Source organism: Chiloscyllium punctatum, unplaced genomic scaffold (assembly GCF_047496795.1).
Source record: "Chiloscyllium punctatum isolate Juve2018m unplaced genomic scaffold, sChiPun1.3 scaffold_239, whole genome shotgun sequence".
NCBI classification, from domain to species: Eukaryota; Metazoa; Chordata; class Chondrichthyes; order Orectolobiformes; family Hemiscylliidae; genus Chiloscyllium; species Chiloscyllium punctatum.
Window position 1 is genome coordinate 247,306 of NW_027309973.1, and position 26,977 is coordinate 274,282.

The following is a 26,977-nucleotide window of genomic DNA, read 5'->3' on the forward strand; positions in this document are numbered from 1 at the left end:
GTAGTAACCCTCTCACAGTGCGACACTCTGACAGCATGGCCATCCATTAGAACTAACCGTCAGAGAGTGCGCACTTCATCATTACTGACCCTCTCACTGCACAGCAATCCCTCCATCTGACTCACTGACAATGCAGCACTCCCCCAACACTGACCCTCTGACAATGCTGCACTCCCTCCACACTGATCCTCTGACAATGCTGCACCCCCTCCACACTGATCCTCTGACAATGCTGCACTCCCTCCATACTGATCCTCTGACAATGCTGCACTCCCTCCGCACTGACCCTCTGACAATTCTGCACTCCCTCCACACTGATCCTCTGACAATGCTGCACTCCCTCCACACTGATCCTCTGACAATGCTACACTCCCTCCATACTGATCCTCTGTCAATGCTGCACCCCCTCCATACTGATCCTCTGATAATGCTGCACTCCCTCCATACTGATCCTCTGATAGTGATGCACTCACTCAGTACTAACCCTCTGACAGTGCAGCACTCCCTCAGTACTGACCCTCTGACAGTGCAGCACTCCCTCAGTACTGACCCTCCGACAGTGCAGCACTCCCTCAGTACTGACCCTCTGACAGTGCAGCACTCCCTCAGTACTGACCATCTGACAGTGCAGCACTCCCTCAGTACTGACCGTCTGACAGTGCAGCACTCCCTCAGTACTGACCCTCTCTCAGTGCAGCACTCCCTCAGTGTTGACCTTCCGACAGTGCAGCACTCCCTCAGCACTGACCTACTTTTTTTCTTTTTCACAGAGTCTTGTGGAAATTTGGAGACATAGGGTTTGCAGATTCTGAGGAAGCATGAGAGAGACACACAAACCAAACCCTGTCTGAAACTCTCTGCAATAGACTATTCAGAGGCACAGAGTCACAGAGATGCACAGCTTGGAAATGGACGCTCCTGTCCAAGTTGTCCATACCAACGAGATATTCTCATCTCATTTCATTCCATTTGCTAGCACTTGGCTGATATCCCTCTAAACCCTTCCTATTCACATACTCATCCTGATACCTTTTAAATGTCGCAATTATCCCAGCCCCCATCACTTCCTCTGGCAGCTACCTGCATGCCCTTGAATAAGTGCTCAAACATTCATACTGTCGATACAAACTCTAATAAACACCAACCTACGAAAGGATATCATTGTCATTTTCAACCGACCCTTAGCTTCTTCATTACGCTGATTTCAACAGAGGTAAAGAAACAGAGTTAGTGACCATCCACCGTCACCCTGTTATAAAACTTATTTCCAAATGTGGCTTGTGTGTGATTCCCACCCCCTCTAATAGTTGCCTGGAAGGTGGGGGTGGGGTGTACTCTCCTGCTGCAGTCCTTGGGTGTCCCACAGTGATGTTAGGGAGGGAACTCCAGGAGTTTGACCTGAACCATGTAAAGAGCTCTCTTACTGGAGTGCCTTTTTAACGTTGGGAAGATAATATAGACCAGGAGGACCCGAGAGCTGCTGTCTTGTCAGAGAGAGAGGACTGGTGGGTCACACACCTCAGGTGAGGGGAGAGGTTGAGAAGCTGGGGCCTTCATGGTAATTTCAGACATGTTAGAGATTGAACTAACAATGTTGGCATCACGAACCTGTTAGCTGTGGTAACTGACCGCCCTTTGTAGCAGAGGGATTCAATCCCTTGAACAGAGCAAGCTTGAGAATTCAACACTAAAATCAATCTGTACGGACGCGCTGGAGACCTGAAACATCAATACAGAGATTGCTGAAGAAGCTCAGCATGTCCGGCAGCATCTCTGAGGGGAGAGGGAGAAAGAGACAGAGCGATCACCTTTTAATCCAGTGATTTCTGCGGGAAAGTTCCTTCAGAACAGACCGTTTTGAGGAAGGGTCACTTGACAAAGGCACTTCACAAAGATCCTGATCAATGTAACTTTGTGATGTTAGTTCAGAAGGAACAGCTCAGACCTATCATTTCCGTGTGCCTTTGTTCTGTATCTGTTCTCCCATGTAGCCCGCCCTCCGAATACAATACCTTACACAGCCTTAAACCTGTTTGTCAACTTTCAGCAGAAGCAGCCTCAGGGCATTGAACAGAGACTGAATTACTCAGTGACACTTGGATCAGGTGAAGTTCTCAAGTAAACAGATGGTGGGGAAATTCAGCACAATTCAGCAGGTAGCAACGGTGAAGAGAGAGAGGAACAATTCGCATTCCAAGTGACTCTTCCTCAAAACTGTCTGTTCTGAAGGAACTTTCCCGCAGAAATCACTGGATTGAAAGGTGAACTCTCTCTCTGTCTCTTTCTCCCTCTCCCTTCAGCGATGCTGCCGGACATGTTTAGCTTCTTCAGCAATCTCTGTATTGATGTTTCAGGTCTCTAGTGCGTCCGTACATATTGATTTTAGTGTTGAATTCTCAAGCTTACTCTATTAAAGGGATTGAATCCCTCAGCTACAAAGGGGGGTCAGTTACCATAGCTAACAGGTTCGTGATGCCAATATTGTTGGTTCAATCTCTATCATGTCTGAAATGACCATGAAGACCCCAGCTTCTCAACCTCTCCTCTCACCTGAGGTGTGTGACCCACCAGTCCTCTCTCTCTGACAAGACAGCAGCTCTCGGGTCCTCCTGGTCTATAATAACTTCCCAACTTTAAAAAGGACACTCCAGTAAGAGAGCTCTTTACATGGTTCAGGTCAAACTCCTGGAGCTCCCTCCCTAACATCACTGTGGGACACCCAAGGACTGCAGCAGGAGAGTACACCCCACCCCCACCTTCCAGGCAACTATTAGAGGGGGTGGGAATCACATACAAGCCACATTTGAAAATAAGTTTTATAACAGGGTGACGGTGGATGGTCACTAACTCTGTTTCTTTACCTCTGTTCAAATCAGCGTAATGAAGAAGCTCAGGGTCAGTTGAAAATGACAGAGGGTCAGTACTGAGGGAGCACCATACTGTCAGAGGGTCAGCACAGAGGGAGCGCCATACTGTCAGAGGGTCAGCACAGAGGGAGTGCCACACTGTCAGAGGGTCAGCACAGAGGGAGCACCATACTGTCAGAGGGTCAGCACAGAGGGAGTGCCACACTGTCAGAGGGTCAGCACAGAGGGAGCACCATACTGTCAGAGGGTCAGCACAGAGGGAGTGCCACACTGTCACAGGGTCAGTACAGAGGGAGCACCATACTGTCAGAGGGTCAGCACAGAGGGAGTGCCACACTGTCAGAGGGTCAGCACAGAGGGAGTGCCACACTGTCAGAGGGTCAGTACAGAGAGAGTGCCACACTGTCAGAGGGTCAGTACAGAGAGAGTGCCACACTGTCAGAGGGTCAGTACAGAGGGAGTGCCACACTGTCAGAGGGTCAGTACAGAGAGAGTGCTACACTGTCAGAGGGTCAGTACAGAGAGAGTGCTACACTGTCAGAGGGTCAGTACAGAGGGAGTGCCACACTGTCAGAGGGTCAGCACAGAGGGAGTGCCACACTGTCAGAGGGTCAGTACAGAGAGAGTGCTACACTGTCAGAGGGTCAGCACAGAGGGAGTGCCACACTGTCAGAGGGTCAGTACAGAGAGAGTGCTACACTGTCAGAGGGTCAGCACAGAGGGAGTGCCACACTGTCAGAGGGTCAGCACAGAGGGAGTGCCACACTGTCAGAGGTCAGTACAGAGAGAGTGCCACACTGTCAGAGGGTCAGTACAGAGGGAGTGCCACACTGTCAGAGGGTCAGCACAGAGGGAGTGCCACACTGTCAGAGGGTCAGTACAGAGAGAGTGCTACACTGTCAGATGGTCTGTACAGAGAGAGTGCTACACTGTCAGATGGTCAGTATTGAGGCACTGCTGGACTGTCAGAGGTGCAGGACCGAGCCAGAGGGTTAGTACTGAGGGAGTGCTACACTGTCAATGGGTCAGTACTGAGGGACCACAGCGATGTGAGGGGGTCAGTACTGAGGGATCACCACGCTGTGAGGGGGTCAGTACTGAGGGATCACCGCGCTGTGAGGGGGTCAGTACTGAGGGATCACCGCGCTGTGAGGGGGTCAGTACTGAGGGATCACCGCGCTGTGAGGGGGTCAGTACTGAGGGAGCACCACACTATGTGTCGGACAGTCAGTACTGAGTGATTGCTGCATTGCCAGAGGGTCAGTACTGAGAGAGTGATGCACACTCAAAGGGTCATTACTGAGGGAGCGCTACACAGTCAGTGTGTCAGTTCTGTGGGAGTGTTGTTACAGAGGGTCAGGACTGAGGGAGTGCTGGACTATCAGAAGTGCAGGACTGAGGCAGTGCCGCACTATCAGAATGTCAGTACTGAGGGAGTTCTGCTCTGTCGGAGGGTCAGTACTGATAAAATGCCACGTTATCGGAGGGTCAGTACCGAGGGAGTGCTGCACTGTAGAAATGTCAGTGCTGAGGGAATGCTATTGTGTCAGAATTTCATTTCTGAGGGTGTGCTGCAGTGTCAAAGGACCAGTGCTGAGGGATTGCAGCACTGTCAGAGTGTCAGTACTGAGGGATTGCAGCACCGTCAGGGGCCAAGGGGCTGTTGCAGTGTCAGAGGGTCAGTTCTGAGGGAGTATTGAATGATCAGAGGATGCGCCTGTCTTAAAGTCAGTATGAAGGTGCGCCACACTGTGGGAGGGTCAGTGTACGTGCAATGCTTCACTGTCAGTACAGAGGGTCAGTACAGAGGGAGTGCCGCAGTGTCATAGGAACAGTACTGAGGGGAGTCTCACTGTCAGAGGGCCAATACCAAGGGAGTGCTGCACTGTCAGAGGGTCAGTACTGAGGGAGTGCTGCACTGTCAGAGGGTCAGTACTGAGGGAGTGCTGCACTGTCAGAGGATACTACTGCAGGAGTGCTGCGCTATCAGGGGGTCAGTAATGGGGAATAGCTGCAATGTCAGAGGGTCAATCTGGGGGCAGTGCTGCACTGTGAGAAGGTCAGTACTGAGGGAGTGCTGCACTGACAGAGGATCATGACTGAGGGAGCGCTGCACTGACAGAGGATCATTACTGAGGGAGTGCTACACTGTCAGCGCATCAGTCTGGGGGATACCTGCATTGTAAGAGAGTCAGGACTGATTGAGTGCCACACTATCAGATGGGCTGAATGGCCTAATTTCTGCTCCCATAGCTTGTGGCCTAAGAGGAATATCTGAAATTGTTCAGTATATTTCTGCCTCTGCTTCCTACATACCCTGCTCAGCAATGATTCCCACGTTCAGATTCCAGAGACTGTGTTCAAACAGACCGTCTTCATTTGGTTACCACCCTCTTTTCCCAGTGTTGGGGTTTCTGTTTCGTGTGACTGACCTGCCAGCTCAAAGGGATATTTTCATGCTGCAGGGCTGAGGTTTATTCCTCAGCTTCTGTGTGCTCATCCCAAATGAATCCCACTGTCCCACACTCATCACAGTCGTGTGTTCCTTATTTCTGAGTTTCCCAATGCTAATCCACATCCAGACTGACATCCCACACTCCTCCAAATTTTATCACAGGCTAATTGCCTGGGAGAAAGGAATGCTAAGAGGGGAAATAGAATTCTGAATGGACCTTACAGTGACATTAAGGGTGAATTGATAATGACAGAAACACAGTGAGAATTTGTGCATGGACCCAGAGTCTACAGTGAATGGATTCATTTTGTCAATGCTCATTGGGACAGGGTTGGTATGAAATCGTGAAGATGCTCTGTGATACAATTAAATGAATGAGCATATATATAGAGAGAGATGGTTCTGAGTGGTCTGGTCTTCTTACAACCCAATAAATCTCCAAAGACGGTGGAAATGTATCTCAGTTTACCGAATGAGGTGATGGAGGAAGTAGCAGGTACACTTGCAAACATTTTCAAATCCCCTCTGGCCACAAGAGAGGTGTCGTCGGACTGACCATGTGGTACTGTTATTCAAGAAGGAGCATGGGATATACCAGGCAGCTACAGGCCAGTCAGGCTAATACCGTGGGTGGGACGTCTGTTGGAAGCAATTTTGGGAGATAGAATTAATCAGCATTTAAAGAGACTGGAGATCATGAAGACCAGTCAGAATGGTTGTGTTAAGTGGAGGTCAGGTCTTACCAATGGGATTGCATTTTTTAAGGAGGTGACCAGGTGTGTAAAAAGGGGCAACACTTTCCTGTCGCCTGCTTGGAGGTCAGTAAGGCTTTTTATCAGGATCCATACTGGAAACTGATAGTGAACATAAAAACTCAAGATCCAAGGAATTTGGCGCAGAATGCTGAGTGGCAGGAAGCAGACAGTGATGGCCCAATTAGAAATCTCTGTCTGTTCATGTCTCACTGTTGGGGTCTTACTGATGTGGTTGATAGAAAAGGTTTAGATTTGAATGGTGGAGGGTTAATCATTGGGTTCATGAATGATATGAAGATTGGTTGGGTGATAAATACTGAGGAGGATAGCCTTAGATTACAGAAGGATGGAGATGGCCTTGTCAGATGGACCGATCAGTGGCAACGGGTGAGGTGCCTGAAGTCTGGAGGGTGATTAATGATGGGCCATTATTGAAGTAAGGCTGCAAGGAACAGCCATTGAACTATGGAGCTGTGAGCCTGATGGCAGTGGGGGGTAAGCTGTTGGAGGGCATTCTGAGTGACAATTTACATGGATTTGGAAAAGTAAGAATTGATTAGGGATGGTCAGCATGGCTTGTGGAAATGGTTTATCCAACTTGATAGAGGTTTTGAAGGGTTGACTGAGAAGATAGATGAGAAAGTTTCACATGGGAGACTGGTTAGTAAAAGGTTAGATGACATGACATCCAGGGAGAGAGAACAGCACGGTGCCGCAGTGGTTAGCACTGCTTCCTCACAGCACCAAGGATGCAACTTTGATTCTAGCTCCCAGCCACTGTCTGTGTGGAGTTTACACATTCTCCCTGAATCTGTGGGTTTCCTCTGGGTGTTCCGGTTTCTACCCACAATCCAAATATGTGCTGGTTAGGTGGGGTGGCCATGGGAAATGCAACATTACAGGGATAGAATAGAGAGTGTGAGTGTAGGTGGGATGCTTTTCAGACGGCCGATGTGGACCTGATGGGCCGAATGGCCTGATTTTACACTGTAGGAATTCAATGATTAATCAAGAGACCCAATAATGTTCTGAGGATCAGGGCTCCAATCTTGGACTGCGGTGGATGTCGGTCCTTACAATCTGAAGGGGTTTGTGGATAAATGCAGTCTGAGAGTTGGGCTGGGCTGTGTTCTGAGGTGTTAAGGGTGTGAATATTTTGTGGAGGTACTGTATGAGGGGCATTGTGGGTATACACAATAGAGTGGTGCTTTCTGAGGTATGAGGGAGCACTGTCTGGTGGTACAAGGTGCAGAATGTAGGAAGGTACAGATACACTTCCCTGATCATTCCCTCAGGGTCCGCAAGGCACACTGGTGTCGCAATTTGGGATGGAGGCCACGTCCATTTTAGAAGATTCAGATCTTTTTGAACAAACATTGAAAGATAACATCACCATGTGTCTTAAACATGGATTGGAGGAAAACTGTTGTCAATGTATGGTCACTTGTCGCTTGGAGACTCTCTAGAAAAGCAGGCACCCAAACAGACCAACGCTGTCGATGCAAGACGTGGTGCACAGGAAGATCCAACAAGTCATTTGCAGTTGCTGTCTGTCTCCCTACAGCAGTCATCATGCGAGATCAGGGTTTAGTCCTAGGAGAAGTAATCTCTCCATCGAACCTTCCTCCATGTTTGTACAGTAATCGTGGTTGTGTGTGTGTATCTCTGTGTGTGAGAGAGAGACAGAGAGCGAGTGTCTGTCTGTGTGTGAGAGAGAGAGTGCATGTGTGTGTATCTCTGTGTGTCTGTGTGTGTGAGAGAGGGATTATGTGTTTATGTATGTGTCTGTCTGAGTGTGTGTTTGTGTGCGTGTGTGTGTGTGAGAGAGGAATGTGTGTGTGTGTTTGAGGAGTCAGAGTGTGTGTTTGAAAGAGAGTGTGTGTTTGTATGTATGTGTGTGAGAGGAATGTGTGTGTGTGAGAGAGAGGAATGTGTGTGTATATGTTTGAGAGTGTGTGTTTGGGAGAGTGAGTGTCTGTGAGAGTGTGTGTGTGTGTGTGTGTGTGTGTGTGTCTGTGTGTGTGTCTGTGTGTGTCTGTGTGTGTGTCTGTGTGTGTCTGTGACACAAAGGAGACACAAAGGTGCAAAATCCTAGAGAGGGGGCAGCTGCAAAGTCTGATCCCACCGATCTCACTGCTTCCCACTCCCATGAGAGCTCTTATGTATATTTCTGTGTACCCAGCTGTCTCTCCCACATTTTTCCTTCACTCCCTATCTCACAACATCCTTCATATCTCTGCCCTGTTGACATTTCCCTGCAGATTCCCTTCCTCCAACACTCTGCCCCATTGTCACCCCATCATGTTTTTCAGGAATGTTTAATCATTCAATCTTCCCCAAAACCAACACCTTGCTCATCTCTCTCTGCATCTTTCTCTCAGCTCTGGGGGATCTTGCCTTTCTTGTCTCTAAATCATTCTCATTGCATCACAGCAGCCCCCCCCCCCACCCCCACCCCTCAACTCTCTCAGCTCTATGCTGCTGCTGCAACTCCCCCCCCTCTCTCTCTCTCTCTCTCTCTGTCCTATATCTCTCCCTGAGATTTCTCTCTTGCTGTCTATTTGAACTTCACTCCCTGTCTTTGCCTCCCCTTTTCCCCCTTAAATCTGTCTGACATTGTATTTCTCTTCCTAGGGTTTTACTATCTCTCTCTCCTTTTCTCTCTCTGCCTCTCTCCTGCTCTTTTTCAGTTCTTCTCACTTTCTCTCCCACCCTCTGCCTGCCTGTCTTTCTCGTGTTCTCTCCCTCCCTCTCACTGTCTGTCTACCCATCTCTCTTTCTCTCTTGTCGTTTCTCTCCCTCTGTCTCCCTAGACCCCTGTCCCAGTAACTGGGAAAGGGACATTGGGAAGAGTTGGTCTCTGTGTCGCTGGATGCTGTACAGTTAATGCAGGGGATCAACCTTTTCCTGGTCTCTCCCGAATGTTACCTCGACTGTGGGGAGGGGGTTAGTGTAAGGGACATAAAAGGACTTTTCTCATTGAGTCTGAAATGAAGAAAAAGAGAAGGGAAGGGTGACAAAAAGAGAAAGAGAGAGATGGAGAGAGTGGTGATGGAGAAATTGAGGAGAGAGAGAGATGGGGAGTGAGAAACAGGGAGAGGAAGAAGGACACATATGGAGGGAGAAGGGCAGTGTGTGTGGCTGGGGAATGGTTGCAGAGTGGGATCTTTCTGTGCATGACAGCAGTCAGTCAAAAGGTGTGTTAGTCTCTGCACCATGTCCTCCAGCCCAGGAGCTGTGGGTCTACATGGGAAGGGGGAGATTGGGAGACAAGGGGGGAGTGGGACAGCCAGAGATGGGGGACTGTTTGATGGGGTTTTGGGGTTGGTGGAGAAAGGAGGGGCTGCTGTGAGAGAGAGAGAGATTGAGGGAGGGACAGCATGAGACACAAAGTCTGAGACAGGATGGAGAAGAGGTGTTCAAAGTTTGGGAGAAGATTTGTAGCTCGGGTGCTCGTTGTTGTGGTTCTGTTCGCCGAGCTAGGAATTTGTGTTACAGACGTTTCGTCCCCTGTCACATCGACCTGGACCCAATATACCGGCTACTGCAGCGGACAGCTGGAACTGACAACCGGAAGCAGCAGAGACAGGCCACTATACATGTCAGAGGAAACATCACAGAAGCGCTTCACAGGAGGCTCCCAAACACTGAGGATGTCACCTAGACAGGGGACGAAACGTCTGTAACACAAATTCCCAACTCGGTGAACAGAACCATAACACGGAGAAGAGGTTTCCACAGAAAGGATAGTCAGTGAGGCCATTCAGGGGACAATCCTGAGGATCCTGAACAGGACCAAGATCATTTAATGGGGGAGGGGGGAATGGGCAGAAAGGACTCCATCTGTGATACAAGCCTTCTATAATTCTGGGACTGGGATCTTGCTGTGCATTAAAACAGCCACAGGCCAGTCAGTCAACCCAAACTCATTTACCTGTGTGAGAAAGTGAGGACTGCAGATGCTGGAAAGTCAGAGTTACAAAGTGAGGAGCTGGGGAAGCCCAGCGGGTCAGCCAGGAGAGTCGATGGTTCTGGCCTGACCTGCTTGGCTTTTCCAGCTCCGCACTTTTCCACTCAACCCCCTCTGCCCCAGGGAGTGGGGCTCACAGCAATGTTGGGGGGACAGCAAAATATTTGAGGGGGGGGGGCACAGTTGGTGAGGCAATTATTTGGGAGGGAAGGCATTTGGGAAAGGGGATAAATTTGGGAGGACAGTGAAAATGAGGGGCATAGTATTTTTGAGGGGGTACAAAATTGGATGAGATCTTTTAGATCTGAAATAGCGAAAAACAGAAAGGGAGAGTGAGAAAAAGAGATATAGAGATGGAGAGAGTGGGGATGGAGAAGGGGATCGGAGAAAGATAGGCAGAGAGAGACAAGGAGAGGGAGAGAGTGAGAGAAAGAGTGTGTATGTGAGAGAGAGAGAGAGACAGACAGAAGGACAGAGAGAGAGGGGACAGAGAGAGGGAGAGAAGGGGAAGTCAGACTAAGACTAAGGAGTTAAACCATGGACAGACTGAAGGGGTGACACTTGTTATTCCAGTTGGTTCCAACTCTCTCTCTCAATTGATTTTCACATTCCCTCTCTCCCATGCCCCTGGGGTTTGCTTCAGCCTGTCTCTCTCTCTCTCCCTCTCTCTCTGGTTCTGCCTCTGGGTCTGTGAAACTGTTTTCTCTTGCCCTCTCTCTCTCTGGATGGTCAGATGGTCTCTGTCTCTTGCCATGCTGGTCTCCTCAGAAGGTCTTCAGAGATTCAGGCAATCAGTCTGCAGATAAACCCTGTTTTTGTTCATTTCTAGATGGTTTTCCGGAACTTTCTATCGTTCCGGCCAATTAGGAGAATCTGTTAATAGTTTGAAGCATTGCCAATCATTGGGATGGCTTGTTGCTGTTAGTTTCTTTGTGTAGCAGGAGCCGGTGCCTTCCTGTCTGGGCCCTCATTTGTTTGGTAGATACGTCTGTCCAGAATAACTGTTACCTTTTACATTATGCAGTGTTTGCGCTGTGCCTGGTGTGCGGGTTTTGTGATTTGGGAGATTTCCTTGGCCAATACACCTTGGCTGTCTCTCTGTGTTTTAACCAGGAGTTTGTGACATCTCCCCCAACTCATCCACTTGAAAGGAAAGAAAAGAAGCTTATGCAATAAATTACAAACCTAATTTTAAAAGCTGGTTATGCTTGTTGTCAGAGTAGCCAGCTGTCTGTGCAAAAGCCATTATGTACGTTTTCCAAACCGATGGTCTTATCGCTTCACTTGGAGGTTGCCACTGATGATGCTACCCAGCCAGGTAACGAAACGTCTGGATATCAAATCTATCACCGAGCAAACCTACACCCTAAGTCTTAGAGCTGATAAGTGATATCATAAAATCTTGAGAGAACAGAATCAGACCGTTCGGCCCATTGAGTCCACAATGACCCTCTGAAGCGAATCCAACTCAGACCCACTCCCCCCAAAATATCCCTGAAACCCTGCATTTCCTATGGCTATTCCAGCTAGCCCGAATATCCCTTGACAAAATGGGCAATTTAATATGGCCAATCTGTCGTAATGGCAACTTCAGACAGGCAATCAATACTGGGCCCAGCCAGGAACACTCAAACACTGCAAATGAATGAAACTAAGGTGATCACCCGGGGAGTTCCATCTACCTTCCAGTCCCTGGGGGTGTATCCAAGCATTATTCACCATGATCGTACCCATCTGTTACAGCCTGCAATCCTAACCACCGGTATCCCGAGATATATCAAGGTGAGTGCGGTTAGGACCACAGCCAATGTGAGAGGAGCCGAATGCTTGGATAACAGGCTATGGGAATGTCATGGTATGACCTGTTCCTTCCCATTTACGTAAGTATGGTCCCTGTCAATGTTCCCTCTATCTCTACAGTAAGTGGGAGGTAATCATGATAGCCCATCCAAATATCTTTTTTATACAACTCCGATAATTTGGACTTCATCCTACCTTTGGTCAATTGGGTTAAATAGAATCTCTCATACCAAGCCCAGGTGTCCCACCGAGAGTGTCCTTACAGCTGTTATTAACCCAGCCCTTGGTGAGCTGCTGTCACTGACAGTGAGAGACGTTGGTGTGGGGGTTCTCCTGGAACAAATATTGATGCTGTTTGTCACTAACCCGGGATGGGACTTTCCCTTGGCTGGCCTGCCTGAGCTCCTCTCTCAGCTGTTCCAACATCCCGTTACTGCACAGGGTGTGGTTTTACTGCTCACCATAATCTCTGATTGGGCCGTGGATGATCTGGTTAATCGTGTTGGCCTGACCCTCCAGTTTGGTCACTAAGTGATGGTTAGCCTGATTTTCCACGAATTGTCCCATGGTCTCCTCTGGGTTTTCTGTATTCAGTCTTTCTCAGGCTCATTAGAGAGTTGTTGGGTCAGGATCCTGAGTTTATTCTCCAAATTAGCCAAGTCAGGTGTACTGACCTGTAACACTCCTGCCCTGGGGATGGACTCGTATACTGTGGCTAAATCATTAAGGAGTTCCCTTTTCTTTTGTCTGTTAATTACTTTTCTGCGTTCTGTGTTTTCCCTCAATTTTCCCTGTCCTTTGTCCCATTATCATGTGGTCAGTTGGGAACATGATTATTTTAATGGGGAAGGACACCACTGTGATTACTGTATCCCTGATACATTCATTATGATTAGTGTCAGGTTGTGATAAATGTTCGTGAACAAGGAATTCCCTGTGAGTTTAATGCCCAGTCCATTGCGAGAGCCTCGTATGTGTGGGACAAGCTGGAGGAGGAGCCTTCCCTCCTGGTCACAGCCCGTTTTTAATTTTGTTTCTGAGGAATCCTCCCTGGTGGACTTCCTGGGATATTACTGTCCGAAAATGACCCCTAGTCCAGCCAGGGATCTTGGTCTCCTACTACCATGCACCCATTCTCGGGGAAACCCTAACAATCGCTTCTGATCCCTGAGCTCCTGTAACACAATGTGGAAATCCCTAAAGTCTATTTCATATTCAGCAATTAATTAGCAGAGAACCCAAGCCTCATTACGGGCACGATTTTGGGTCGAATCCCAGGTGTCCCTCCTCCTTTCTGAGACATGGGAGACAAAGGGTCGGGCCCAGTTTCTCATCGCTAAGAGAGGTGCAGGTCATATCCCCAAAAATCCAGACAAATTGGAACTAGAGTCTCTGGGTGAAGTTGACAGGGGGGAGGGGGGAGCATTCCCCTGGTTGTTGTTCTGCAGTTATGTAGCGCCTCTGCAGGTTATGCCTTATCCTGCCCTCGAGCAGTGAGGATCACTGTCTTCATCTCATCATGGATACCCCTCCCTAGCTGTTGGCCCTCAGGGAGGGCTGAATGGCCTGCTGGACTAAGGCACATGGCGATTCATTTGGTTTGCTCCTCAGCGTCCACTCTGTGTATGACAGACTGTCAGTCAGTATCTGTGACAGAGACGGGACCTTTTTGGTGCTGCCCACCAGCTGGGTGCCTGGAATGGCTGTTGTGTACGGAGTGAGACCATAAGCTGCTTTACACTGGGTAATCACATGATTCATGGAATCTGAGTTCGGCTGTGGGTCAGGGCTGGGGGCAAAAGGTGCAGTTACCTGGGAGACAGGCAGTGGGAGTCCCCATCTGTGAGTGGGAGTGGATGTGTCAGTGTGGAGCCTGTCAGTATCTCCCTGGGGAGGTAGAACCCCAAAGGCACACATTATCCCATTCTGGAAGGAGTCCTAGTTCCCTAGGGATTGTATTTGCTCCTGACACCCCCTACTAGGGCCTGATGTGTGTTGTTCCATGTTGCAGGTGTACAGGATCCATGCAGCTGCTTGGAACTCCCTACACTGTCCTTCCAGATTGTCAATGTAACCTGAGGCTGCCTCCCCAACCCCAGAGATCCTCCTTTCACTGGATTGGGCTCTTCCCAATTGGAACTGGAGTAGTCCCATGTGGGTGAGATTTTCCTGCAACGTTCTGTCCTGCTCAATGTGTCAGAGACCTAGCTCTGTCACAGCCTGTAGGTTTCCCTGGGGTGACCGGATCCCAGATGTCTTATCCCAGCCGGGGGTCCTCTAGGCTATCGGCAATGGAGTGAGCTTTACAGCTTCCTTCCCCAGCTTCTCTATGGGCATCTCACCACAACTCCTGTACCAGGAATCCTTCACTGCAAGGCCAGGCTGGCTTCCTGCCAAATTCTACAGGACTGTTTCACATTTGTACCAGCTCGTGTTCATGTTGCTTTGGCCGCTTCTGGATGATGGGACACTTAGGTATGTTCATAGAATTCTACAGCATGGAGACAGGCTCTTTGGCCCAAACTGGTCCATCCACACTAACCCCGTTTCCCTGCACTTGGCCCATATCCTTCCAATACTTTCCTCTCCATGTATTTGTCCAAGTGCATTTTAAGTGTTCTTAAATGTATCCTCCTCGACCACATGCACTGGTAGTTCATTCCGTATGTGTACCACCCTCTGGGTAAAAGTGTTGTCCCTCAGGTTCCCTTTTAATCTTCCCCTTTCACCTTAAACTGATGCCCTTTCATCCTTGATTTCCCAAGTCTTGGATAAAAACTGAGTGCATTCACCCTATCCATGCCTCCCATGATCTTATATACCTCTATAAGGACACCCTTCAGTATCCTACACACTAAAGAAAATTTCCTTGCTTGTTCAACCTCTCTCTATATCTGTCTAGTTGAGTTCTGGCAACATCCGTGTAAGTTTCTTCAGCACTCTTTCCAGTTTAATAACATCCTTCCTATAGCAAGGTGGGTAAAACTGAACACAATACTCCAAGTGCGGCCTCACCAAAATCCTGCACAACGACAACAGACCTTCTCAACTTCGATATTCCATGCCCTGACTGGTGAAGGGCCCAGTGTGCCAAAAGCCTTCTTCACTGCCCTGTCTCCCTGAGTTCAGAGAGCCGTGCTCTTGGTATCCAAGGTCCCTCTTTTCCACGACACTCGTTCATGCCCTACCGTTCACCATGAAACCCCTGTCTTGATGTGACTTTCCAAAATGCAAGATCTCGCCCTTGTCTGTATTAAACTCCATTTGCCATTTCTCAGCCCAATTCCCCAGCTGATCAAGTCCCTGTTGCAATTGTTGAGAACCTTCCTCACTTATTTTAGTGTAATCTAAAAACTTACTAATCATGCCTTAAACATCCTCGTCCAAATCATTGATATAGATAACAAACAGCAATGGGCCTAGCACTGACCAACTCAGTGGCACAATGGATCAGTGGTTAGCACTGCTGCCTTATAGCACTGTCGATCTGGGTTCAATTCCAACCTCACAGGATGGTCTGTGTGGGTTAGATCCTGTTAGGGTTAGATTGCCTACAGTATGGAAACAGTCCACTTGGCCCAACAAGCCACACCGACCTGCTGAAGAGTAACCCCCCCAGAATCATTCTCCCCACCAATGTTTACACTTGACAAATGCACCGAGCACTGTGGGAAATTTAGCCTGGCCAATTCATCTGACCTGCACATTTTTGGAATGGAGAGGAAACCAGAGCACCCAAAGGAAACCCACGCAGACACAGGGAGAATGTGCAAACGCCACACAGTCACCCGAGGCTGGGGTCGAACCTGGGTACCTGGCGCTGTGAGACTTCAGTGTCAACCACTGAGCCACCATGCCACACCAACTGAGTTTGTACATTCTCCCCATGTTTGCGTGGAATTCCTCTGGGTGCACCGGTTTCCTCCCACAATCCAAAGATGTGCAGGTCATGTAAATTGGCCATTCTCAATTGCCAAGAATGTTAATGGATGTGTAAGTAAGTTGCATTACTCAGGGGTAAATGTAGAGTAATAAAGTAGGGAAATGGGTTTGAGTGAAATAATCTTCAGAGGGCCAGTGGCTAACAGTGAGGCAAAAAGATCAGCAGGGACCCCACAAGTACTTCCCTCATCTCTTGAGGTGCTGTTGGATATGTTTGGTCAGGTCCAGGAGATTTATCCACCTTCATACATTCTAATGCATTCAACACATCCTCTCCTGTGATATGGTCTGACCCCAAGAGATCATCACTAACTTTCCCAAGTTCCCAGGCCTTCATGTCCTTCTCCACAGTCAACACAGAGGAGAAATAACTCCTGTGATTCTGCACACACATGTCCACTTTGGTCCTTGAAGGGTCCTATTTTCTCTCTAGGTATTCTTTTTACCTTGGCAGGGGGAGATTGCAGTGTTGGGTAGGGATCAGTCAGGGAGGGGGTGAGTGCAGTGTTGGGTAGGGATCAGTCAGGGAGGGGGAGATTGCAGTGTTGGGTAGGGATCAGTAAGGGAAGGGGTGATTGCAGTGTTGGGTAGGGATCTGTCAGGGAGGTGGTGATTGCAGTGTTGGGTAGGGATCAGTCAGGGAGGGGGAGATTGCAGTGTTGGGTAGGGATCAGTCAGGGAGGGGGAGATTGCAGTGTTGGGTAGGGATCAGTCAGGGAGGGGGTGATTTCAGTGTTGGGGAGGGATCAGTCAGTGAGGGGGAGATTGCAGTGTTGGGTAGGGATCAGTCAGGGAGGGGGAGACTGCAGGGTTGGGTTGGGATCAGTCAGGGAGGGGGTGATTGCAGTGTTGGGTAGGGATCAGTCAGGGAGGAGGAGATTGCAGTGTTTAGGGATCAGTCAGGTTGGGGGAGAATGCAGTGTTGTGTAGGGATCAGTCAGGGAGGGGGAGATTGCAGTGTTGTGTAGGGATCAGTCAGGGAGGGGGTGATTGCAGTGTTGTGTAGGGATCAGTCAGGGAGGGGTGATTGCATTGTTGGGTAGGGATCAGTCAGGGAGGGGGTGATTGCAGTGTTGGGTAGGGATCAGTCAGGGAGGGGGTGATTGCAGTGTTGGGTAGGGATCAGTCAGGGAGGGGGTGATTGCAGTGTTGGGTAGGGATCAGTCAGGGAGGGGAGAATGGCAGTGTTGGGTAGGGATCAGTCAGGGAGGGGGAGCTTGCAGTGTTGGGTAGGGATCAGTCAGGGAGGGGGTGAGTGCAGTGTTGTGTAGGGATCATTCAGGGAGGGGAGATTGCAGTGTTGTGTTGGGATCAGTCAGGGAGGGGGGATTGCAGTGTTGTGTTGGGATCAGTCAGGGAGGGGGAGATTGCAGTGTTGGGGAGGGATCAGTCAGGGAGGGGGATAGTGCAGTGTTGGGTAGGGATCAGTCAGGGAGGGGGAGATTGCAGTGTTGGGTTGGGATCATTCAGGGAGGGGGTGATTGCAGTGTTGGGTTGGGATCATTCAGGGAGGGGGTGATTGCAGTGTCGGGTAGGGATCAGTCAGTGAGGGGGATATTGCAGTGTTGAGTAGGGATCAGTCTGGGGGAGGGGTGACTGCAGTTTCGGTGAAACTGGTTTTTTGGTGACAGTACAGATGGATGTACGGTCTGTATCTGGAACTGTAACCAACGAATCCACATTGTTCCAAAGCCAATAGAGTGTATGTTGGCTGCAAGATAGAAAGTGCTTTTTGAATTTAAGCACAGCCTCACCTGCCATCTGAGAGATGAGCTGTTCCAAAATAGATATATGTTCTTGAGGTTTGGCTGCTGTTTTGACCACAATTCCAATTTACCCAATTAGTTTAAGTTGTGCCCAGGATACCAGCAACCACTGGCATTTGGTTTGATTGTTTTGACACCTTGATACTGATTCTAAGAGTTTATTTAGTCGTGGGTGTTATATAAACCCGGTATTTTGAAAGTATGAGGCAGAGCAACTGCCATCGAATAGCGAGCAACTGCTGCCGAGCCCGAGAGCGAAATGGCCATCTCGCATCTTCCTCTCAAAGAAATTAGAAAACAATTTTAACCAAAGTACCTTTTCATGTAAAACCTTCAAACAGTGAAAAAAACGAAACAAGATTGCCCAGCGAGATCAGCAGCCAGAGGATTGAATTCAGAGGAACCTGTTTGGTCTTGAGATTAAGTTAAAGCAATGCTTAATAAGTGTCGAGTTTAATAATTGGAACAGTGTACTTTTGTGGTGTTGGAGTCAGATACTAAGTAGGTAAAAGAAGACGACTTGGATTTGTGAACAGTTGTTGTTTAGTGTTTAGTATTAGAGCTAAGAAAATGATTATAATTTTCTTAATGTATTGGAATTTTAGAGTTCTCTGTCCCTTTTACTTTAACAGATTACAGAGTGAACCAAGACTCTCTGGGTGTTTGGTTTAATTAACAGAGACGTTCGACCTCTGCATCGTAACCAATGGCAGGAAATTTCTGATGAGACTGCAATGGATAAGCAGCCCAAAGAAACTGAAAGCTTGATGCTGAAAAATCGAGGCCAGCCATTTCTTTGGTGAGTGGGTTCTAATAATATTATGTAATCACCTGCCACGATTTCTCACTTCACAACAGCTCATAGGTCGCTATTTGGGACATTAGTATAGGGTTGGTTGACATGGAATATTGACAGATTAACTCGTCTGTTTAACTGGCTCAGTACCCATTGAAGAATTTGATTTTTGATGGACACTTAGAGGGTTCCAAGCTGATAGGACTTACCCAGTAGGAAATTTCACTTTCCTGGACAATTCCTTTGGATTATGCTAAGATGGGGAATCTGCTGGTTCCCAGCTCAAACCTGCCTCTACACTGGGATAAAGATTCTCTGTAGGATGTGATGGAATATGCTCCACTTTCCTGTATGAATGCAGCTCCAATAAACACTCAAGAAATTTGACACCATCCAGGACAAAGCAACCTGCTTGATTGGCACCCCACCCACAAATATCCACTCCCTCCACCAAAGATACTCAGTAGCAGCAGTGTGTACCACCTACAAATGCAGTGCAGATATTCACCAAAGATTCTCAGACAGCACCTTACAAACCCACAGCCATTTCCATTTAGGACAATGGCAACAAATACATGGGAACACCACCTAGTGTAAATTGCCTTGCAAGCTTCTCACCATCTTGAAGAGGAAATATATCCCTGTGTCAAATTCCTAGAATTCCTTCCCTAACAACGTTATGGGTTGAACTACATGGACAATAGCGGTTCAAGAAGGCAGTTCACCACCAACTTCTCAAGGGGCAACTAGGGATGGGTAATAAATACTGGGCCTGGCAGTGATGCCAACATCCCATGAATGAATTTGAAAAATTGTTTCATGTCGGGAACAACAGGACCCTCCTGTGGCTTCACTAAGGAGTTTTATATATTCATTATGCAAGGAATTTGTGTAAGTCGTTCCTCTGCTGTGTTAGTGATCTTCACTCTGAACCGAGATAATGTTGCTGCAAAAATAAACTTGTTTGTGCACCAACTTAGGGTCTGCAGCATATAACCAAGTTTTGTGAAGTTATGCAGGAAAAGTGAGTCATCTTCAGGATGGACTCCTTGAATAACATAATGTAAGAAACTTAAAACATAGATGAACAACAGGAGGATGAAGCTCCAAGACATGGTGAGGAGCAAAATCACAGACTTCCTCCTGCTCTCCATCTCTGGGTCTCTGAGCTGTAGATACTCCACAGAATGCAGTTTTGTTGCCCACAGTCATTATTGCTGGGACACCCTGTGCAGTATCTGCAGGAACAGGATGAGGGAGGAGTTCAGACAGGCCAGCCAAGGGAAAGCACCACAGCAAATTTGTGACAAATAGTGTAAACATTTGTTCCAGGAGAAGACCCACCCCAATATCTCTCACTGTCAGTTTAAATTACATTCCCTATAATATGGAAACAGGCTCTTCAGCCCAACAAGCCCATACTGGCCCTCTGAAAAGGAACCCACCCAGACCCATTTCCCTACCCTATATTTACCCCTGACAAAGCACCTAACACTATGAACAATTTAGCATGGCCAATTCACCGAACCTGCATATCCTTGGCCTGTGGGTGGAAACCCATGCAGACACGGGGAGAATGTGCAAACCCCACACAGACAGTCGCCCAAGACTGGAAATGAACCCATGTCCCTGGTGCTGTGAGGCAGCAATGCTGACCACTGAGCCACCATCCACCCCAATTACAGCAGCTCACCAAGGTCTGGTTTAATGGCAACTGCAAGGGCACTCTCAGTGATAGGGGCTCCAATTATCCCAAGTGACGGAGTTAGGATGATGTCCCAATTAACGGAATTATATTTTTAAAAATGTATTTAGATGGCTTATCATATCGTCCTCCCAGATAATGTGGAGATAGAGGGGACATTGACAGGGACCACCCTTAAGTAAATGTGAGGGAACAGGCCATGCCATCACATGCCCATAGCCTGTCATCCATGAATTCGGCTCCTCTCACATCCAGCTGTGATCCTAACTACACTCCCCATGAAATATCTCGGGATAGTGGTGGTTATGATTGTAGTTTGGAAAAGGCACCTATCCCCACACATGGGTATGATCCTGATGAATACAGACACGGGCCTATAAGGTAGATCGAACTCCCAGTGTTATTATCACTTTATTCGTATCCATTAATGGGATGTGGGCATCACTGGCTGGGCCAGTGTTTATTACTCATCCCTAGTTGCCCTTTGGGAAGGATGGAGAATGACAATAAGAGTGACATCAGTGATACCTCCATTGTTGGAAGCCCATCTTGTTCACTCAATCCCCTTCCTCCAGGAAAGCCCTTCATGTACCCCTGGAACCTGGGCCATTAGGGATGAGGAATAAATGCTGACCTCGGCAGTAAGGCACACATTCAGTGTGTATGAAGAATCACATTTCAATCAGTGAGTGAAATGCTCTTGTTTGAAGAGGGCAGCTCCTACTCTAGAGAACAGAATAACAGCTCTGAGATATATTTTCACACATGGAATAAACTGGCTCGATGCAGCATTGGTTGAAATTATTTGTGATCTCGTGATGGGGCTCGCGGTATTTGTGTGGGCAGCATTATTGCTGGGAGATTCCAGGTTCTGTTTTTTGCTATTTCATTATGATATACTAAACAACAACGCTCCTTCATAATTGGGATTAAACTTGTTATTGTAATGAGTTTGTTCATTGTCAGAGTTTTGACACAAAGCTGAGCAATGCTGTCGTGTCAATCTCCCAAAGGAGCTTTCAGACAGTATAAGGCAGCATCTCTGGGAATACATCAGCCCAGAGTTTCAAACAAGGAGCTTGTCAGCTGCCTGAAGGGACAGATCACCTCACATGGAAACATGCATTGACCAACTCAGCAGGTGGAGAAGGTGTCCTACACCATCCTTGTTATTATTGGTGTTCTTGGTGTGGCATAAAGACATTTTGGACTTACTTTAATCTGCTGCTGATCTGCTCTCTGGTTTTACCTTTTGAACAACAACGTCACCATCTCATTGACTGGTCAGCCATATCCAGACCCCAGAACAGTGATAACAATCCAGTGAGCAGCGTTCATGGTACAATTTTCCATTGACGGAGACTCTCAAAGTCACTGCTGCTGCAGAATGTCCTGACTTAAGTATTCTCTCCTCTGTTCTGGTTTCGTATATTCTGAAGGTATGAAGAGAAATCATGTAACTTAGTTCTGAAGAAGGGTCTCCGGACATGAAACATTTACTCTACTTACTCTCTCACAGATGCTTGCCAGACCTGCTGAACAATTTCTGTTTTTTGATATACAAACGAAGCCTGTGTTCACAAGGATCTTGAAGGTTAAGGGCTGATCTGAGTGAAATCCTCCAAGACATTAACAGAAAAAGATAAATGATTTCCATTGGCTGGCAATTCTCTACCGAGGAGGCACAGTCTGAGAATGAGAGCCAGAGCGTTCAGGAGGAATGTTCGGATGCACATCTACACACAAAGGGTGGGAGAGGTTTGGAACTCTCTTCCACAAACGACAGTGGATACTGGAACTGTTAGTCAGTTTAAATGAGGAAGTTTTTTTAACAAAGGAACTGAAGGATACACGTATTTTGATTTGTGAAGCTACATCCATCTACCATGCCACCCAGAAATGTTCTCGTTCTCACAGTCTCTGATTAGAGAATTCAAGTCTTGACAGATTGCCCTCCTGGTCTCTGTACGTTGAGGTGTTTGTCATGTACAGATGTGTAGATTTAGAGTGTAAATATCACCACAGTGCAAACACACCCTTGTTGTCACTAAGGGAGCCCTAAATGCTCTGATATACTACACTTAGTCATAGAGATGTACAGTATGGAAACAAGCCCTTCGGTCCACCTCATTCATGCCAACCAGATATCCTAACCTAATCTAGTCTCTATTGCCAACACCTGGCCTGTATCCCTCTAAACTTTACTATTCATATACCCGTCCAGATGCCTTTTAAATGCTGTAATTGTACCAATCTCCACTACTTCCTCTGGTAGCTCATTCCATACACACACCATCCTCTATGTGAAAAAGTTGTCTCCTTTGGTCCATTTTATATCTTTCCCTCTTACTCTAAGCCTATGCCCTCCAATTTGGGACTCTCTCACCCCAGGGAAAAGACTTCGTCCGATCCATGCCCCTCGTGATTTTATGAAACTTGAGCAGTCTCCAACACTCCAGGGAAAACAGCCCCAGACTATTTCAGCCTCTCCCTATAGCTCAAATCCTCCACCCTGGCAATATTTTTGTAAATATTTTCTGAACCCTTTCAAGGTTCACAACATTCTTCGTTTGGAAGGAGACCAGAATTGCACGTGGCCTAACCAATGTCCTGTACAGCCACAACATGACCTCCTCATTCCGATACTCAATCATCTGACCAATGAAGGAAAGCATGCCAAATGTCTTCTTCATTATCCTATCTGCCTGCAACTCTACTTACAAAGAACTATGAACTTGCACTCCAATGTCTCTTTGTTCAGCAACACACCCTTACCTTTAATTGGAAATGACGTGCTCTGACTTGCTTTTCCAAAATGCAGTACCTCGTATTTATCTAAACTAAACTCCAACAGCCACTGCTCGGCCCATTGGCCCATTTGATCAAGATCCCATTGTACTCTGAGGAAACTTTCTTCACTGTCCACTGCACCCCCAATTTTGTTGCCACCTGCAAACTTACTAACTATACCTCCTATGTTTGCATCCAAATCATGTATATAAATGATGAAAAGCAGTGGACTCAGCACCGATCCTTGGAGCACACCACTGGGCATAGGCCTCCAGTCTGAAAAGCAACCTTACACCACTACCTCTTGCCTTTGAGTCAATTCAAATGGCTAATTCTCCCTGTATTCCATATGATGTAACCTTGCTAACCAGTATTCCATGGGGAACCTTGTCAAGCACCTTACAGAAGTCCATACGGATCCCGTTCACCGCTCTGCCCTCATCAATCCTCTTTGTTACTTCTTCAAAAAAATCAGTCAAGTTCGTGTGACATGATTTCCCACAGAAAAAAACCATTGCTACTTTAAAATTAATCAAATTTTGGTCACGGAAGAATGGGGACCACACAACAATCAACAGACAGGAGGGTTCCCTCCCAGTTCGGGAACACTTCAGCGGTCCAGGACATTCAGCCTCTGACCTTCGGGTGACCATCCTCCAAGGTGGACTTCGGGACAGGCAGCAGAGGAAAGTGGCCGAGCAGAGGCTGATAGCTAAGTTCAATACCCATAGGGAGGGCCTCAACCGGGACCTGTGGTTCATGTCACATTACAGGTGATCACCAGTGCACTACACCCACACACAGATATTCCTACACACACACCCTCACATGCACACGGACACACGTACACACAGACGCACACACAGACACCCACACACACCCTTATAGACACACATACTCCCAAACATGCACCCCCTCACAGACTTAAGACGCTCTGCACTCACTACACACACACACACACACACTTTCTCACACTCACAACCCCCACCCCAGACAGACACACACACAAAGACCCACATGCACACATATACTACATGTAGTTTGTTCAAAAGCTGCATACATTCATGTAGAACTCTGAGCTCAAAAATGTATGAATTTATGGAAAACTCTGTTATCTCACTTTTTAGATTAGAATCAATCTAAACATCAGGTCATAGACAGAGAACACAGGGGGCTAACACCTTCAGCATATTGTCTAGCTATCACCATTGTTAACAGCTAACCCGAGAATGCAACTTTAAACAAAAGGGTTTTGTGATTTACACATGACAGAAGTGAAACTATCACTGTATTCTAACAGATGTTAGGCTGAACAGACAATCAATTTTTAAATGTATAATTTCAGTTAGATCACACTGTAAATTTTTGCTATAAATTCTGTGTTACGATCGAGCCCTCCACTATCACCTGATGAAGGAGCGTCGCTCCGAAAGCTAGTGAGCTTCCAATTAAACCTGTTAGACTATAACGTGGTATTGTGTGATTTTTAACTTGGTACACCCCAGTCCAACACCGGCATCTCCGAATCTTAACCAAACAAAGTTGCCTTCTTTAAGACTTAAGAAATCAAGTGTCTTCCGGCTCTTGTCTCAATTTTAATGTTTCTTACAATGGAGTCACCCATGAAGGAAGCGTTGCTGCAGCTGTTCCCAGTTTTACTGAGATCACAGCTGGAGGACTGTATCGGGCTTTTTAAAATCTCTTTACCTCAGAATGAATTTAATTACACGAGAAGGTGTATGGACATAGCTCACTCAGTTGATTCCTGGGATGACCAGTTCATCCCACGTGGAAATGTTGCGCTGTTTGGATGTATACCCTTTGAAGTTCAGCAGAAATAGGCATGATCATATTGAGACATAACTGACCCTGAGAGGACTTCACAGGCTGGATGCTGAGAGGATGGATCCCCACGTGTGGGTGTGTCGAACTAGGGGAACTGGAGAATGTTTGAAAATGTGGCCTCTTCCATTTCAGACTAAGATAAGGATGGATCTGATAATGTGTTGCCCAGAGAGCAGTGAAGGCTGAATTTGATAGATATTTGATCAACTAGACAGCCAGTGCTTATGTGGGTCAGGTTTGTTGTGGTTGAATGGTCTACATCTGTTCTGATTTGTTGTGCATCATGTCACAAATAGGAGGTGATTTGGTCCAAGGACAATCGCTTTAAATGTAAGGGTGCTCCCATTTCAGATTGAGGTGAGGATGCTCCTTTGTCCTGAGGGATGTGATAACTGTGGCATTCTCATCTGCATGGAGCAGTGAAGATATTCAAGGCTGAGCTCAGTAGCTCCTTGATGGTCGAGGAAGCCCATGTTTATTGGGAACAGAGATGGACAGGGAGTTCAGCCACAGTCAGATGAGCTCTGATCTGTCTGAATGGTGTATCAGAGACCGAATGGCCAACTGGAGCTCATAGCTCCCATGTAATGTCACACAACACGTCTCTGACAGAATTCCTCATGGCTATTACTGAGGCACAGGAATAAACCATTCAGCCCCTCTAAAGAGTTGCAGAGAATCTTGTATTCAACACTTAGAACGTACTGCACAGTGTACCAAGGAGATGATTTAACTCTTTTAAACAACTCCTCCTCATCTGACCAGATTCTGTGTATGTGTAGGGTTTGTCCATAGGGTCTGGCTGTTTTAATATGTTTTGGGTGGAAGCTGGAGAAGTGTAGCATTGTGAGGTTATCTGCGGGTTTGCAGTAGAGTAAGGTGCCCATCCTTGATGGAGATACATGTGTCCAAAATGAGACAGTAGAGAGTAGTCCATTGTGAGTGTGATGATGGGATGAAATTTGTTGATATCACTGTGTAGTTTTATCAGTGACTCCTCGCCATGGGTCCAGAGGAAGAAAATGTCGTTGATGTACCTGGTGTATAGTGTTGGTTGGAGGTCCTGCGTAGAGAAGAAATCTTGTTCAGACATGTGCCTAAAGATGTTGGCATATTGGGGTGCAAATTTGGTCCCCGTGGTTGAACCATGTGTCTGGATGAAGAACCTGTTGTCAAAGGTGAAGACATTGTAATTGAGGATAAAGCGGATGAGTTGTCGGACGGTGCTCGGAAATTGGCAGTTGTTGCTCGTCTTTAAAGAACTCCCAAACCTCAAACAGGTGAAGGGGTAAATGTAGGGGAATGGGTCGGTGTGGACTTGTTGGGCCGAAGGGCCTGTTTCCACACTGTAACTAATCTCATCTAATCTAAACTATAGAGGAAACAGAGAGTAATGAATAACGAACAGTACAGCACAGGAACAGGCCCTTCAGCCCACCAAGACTGTGCTCACACTTGATGCCTTTCCAAATGAAAAACCATTTATCTTTTCATGGTCCATATCCCTTGATTCCCTACCTATTCAAGAAATTGCTATTGTATCCACCTCCACCATTACCTTTCAGAAGCACATTTCAGGTACTTATCACCATCGGTGTAAAAAAGCTGTCTCACATCTCCTTTAAATTTTCCCTTCTTACCTTAAAACTATGTCCCCTTGTTATTGAGATGAGTATCCTGGGAAAAAAGGCTCTGACTATCCACAGTAATAGCCTGGGGCTCTGATTGCAAGTGTAGTGATATTATCACAATCCCACTGACTCTCCTGAAGTCAGCACCTTTCAGGGAGAACACACAACATTTCTGGTCAAAGTTTGTGAGAAGATTTGTAGCTCGGATGATCGTTGTTGTGGTTCTGTTCGCCGAGCTGTGAATTTGTGTTGCAGACGTTTCGTCCCCTGTCTAGGTGACATCCTCAGTGCTTGGGAGCCTCCTATGATGCGCTTCTGTGATGTTTCCTCCGGCATTTGTAGTGGTTTGAATCTGCCGCTTGCGGTTGTCAGTATAACTACTGTTATAGGACAAGCCAAAAAGAGAACAGACAAGGAATTCCTAGAGGCATGGCACTCATCCACAGATTCAATCACTAAGCACATCGACCTGGACCCAATTTACCGGCCACTGCAACGGACAGCTGGATCTGACAACCGGAAGCAGCAAATTCAAACCACTACAAATGCCGGAGGAAAGATCACAGAAGTGTTTCACAGGAGGCTCCCAAGCACTGAGGATGTCACCTAGACAGGGGACGAAACGTCTGTAACACAAATTCCCAACTCGACGAAC

General features: G+C 47.3%; 1 long non-coding RNA gene across 2 annotated transcripts in view; it reads left to right on the plus strand.

Moving 5' to 3' along the window:
• Positions 1-2,186: 2,186 nt before the first annotated feature.
• LOC140472053 (uncharacterized) overlaps positions 2,187-26,977 on the plus strand; it is a 120,520-nt gene continuing 95,729 nt past the window's right edge. The window contains exons 1-3 of one of the 2 annotated variants that reach the window (XR_011957355.1): positions 2,187-2,261; positions 18,188-18,354; positions 21,576-23,805. This is a non-coding gene — a long non-coding RNA (uncharacterized lncRNA). Of the gene's footprint in view, positions 2,262-18,187; positions 18,355-21,575; positions 23,806-26,977 lie in introns of those variants that run through there. The other variant, XR_011957354.1, reaches the window with a different exon arrangement.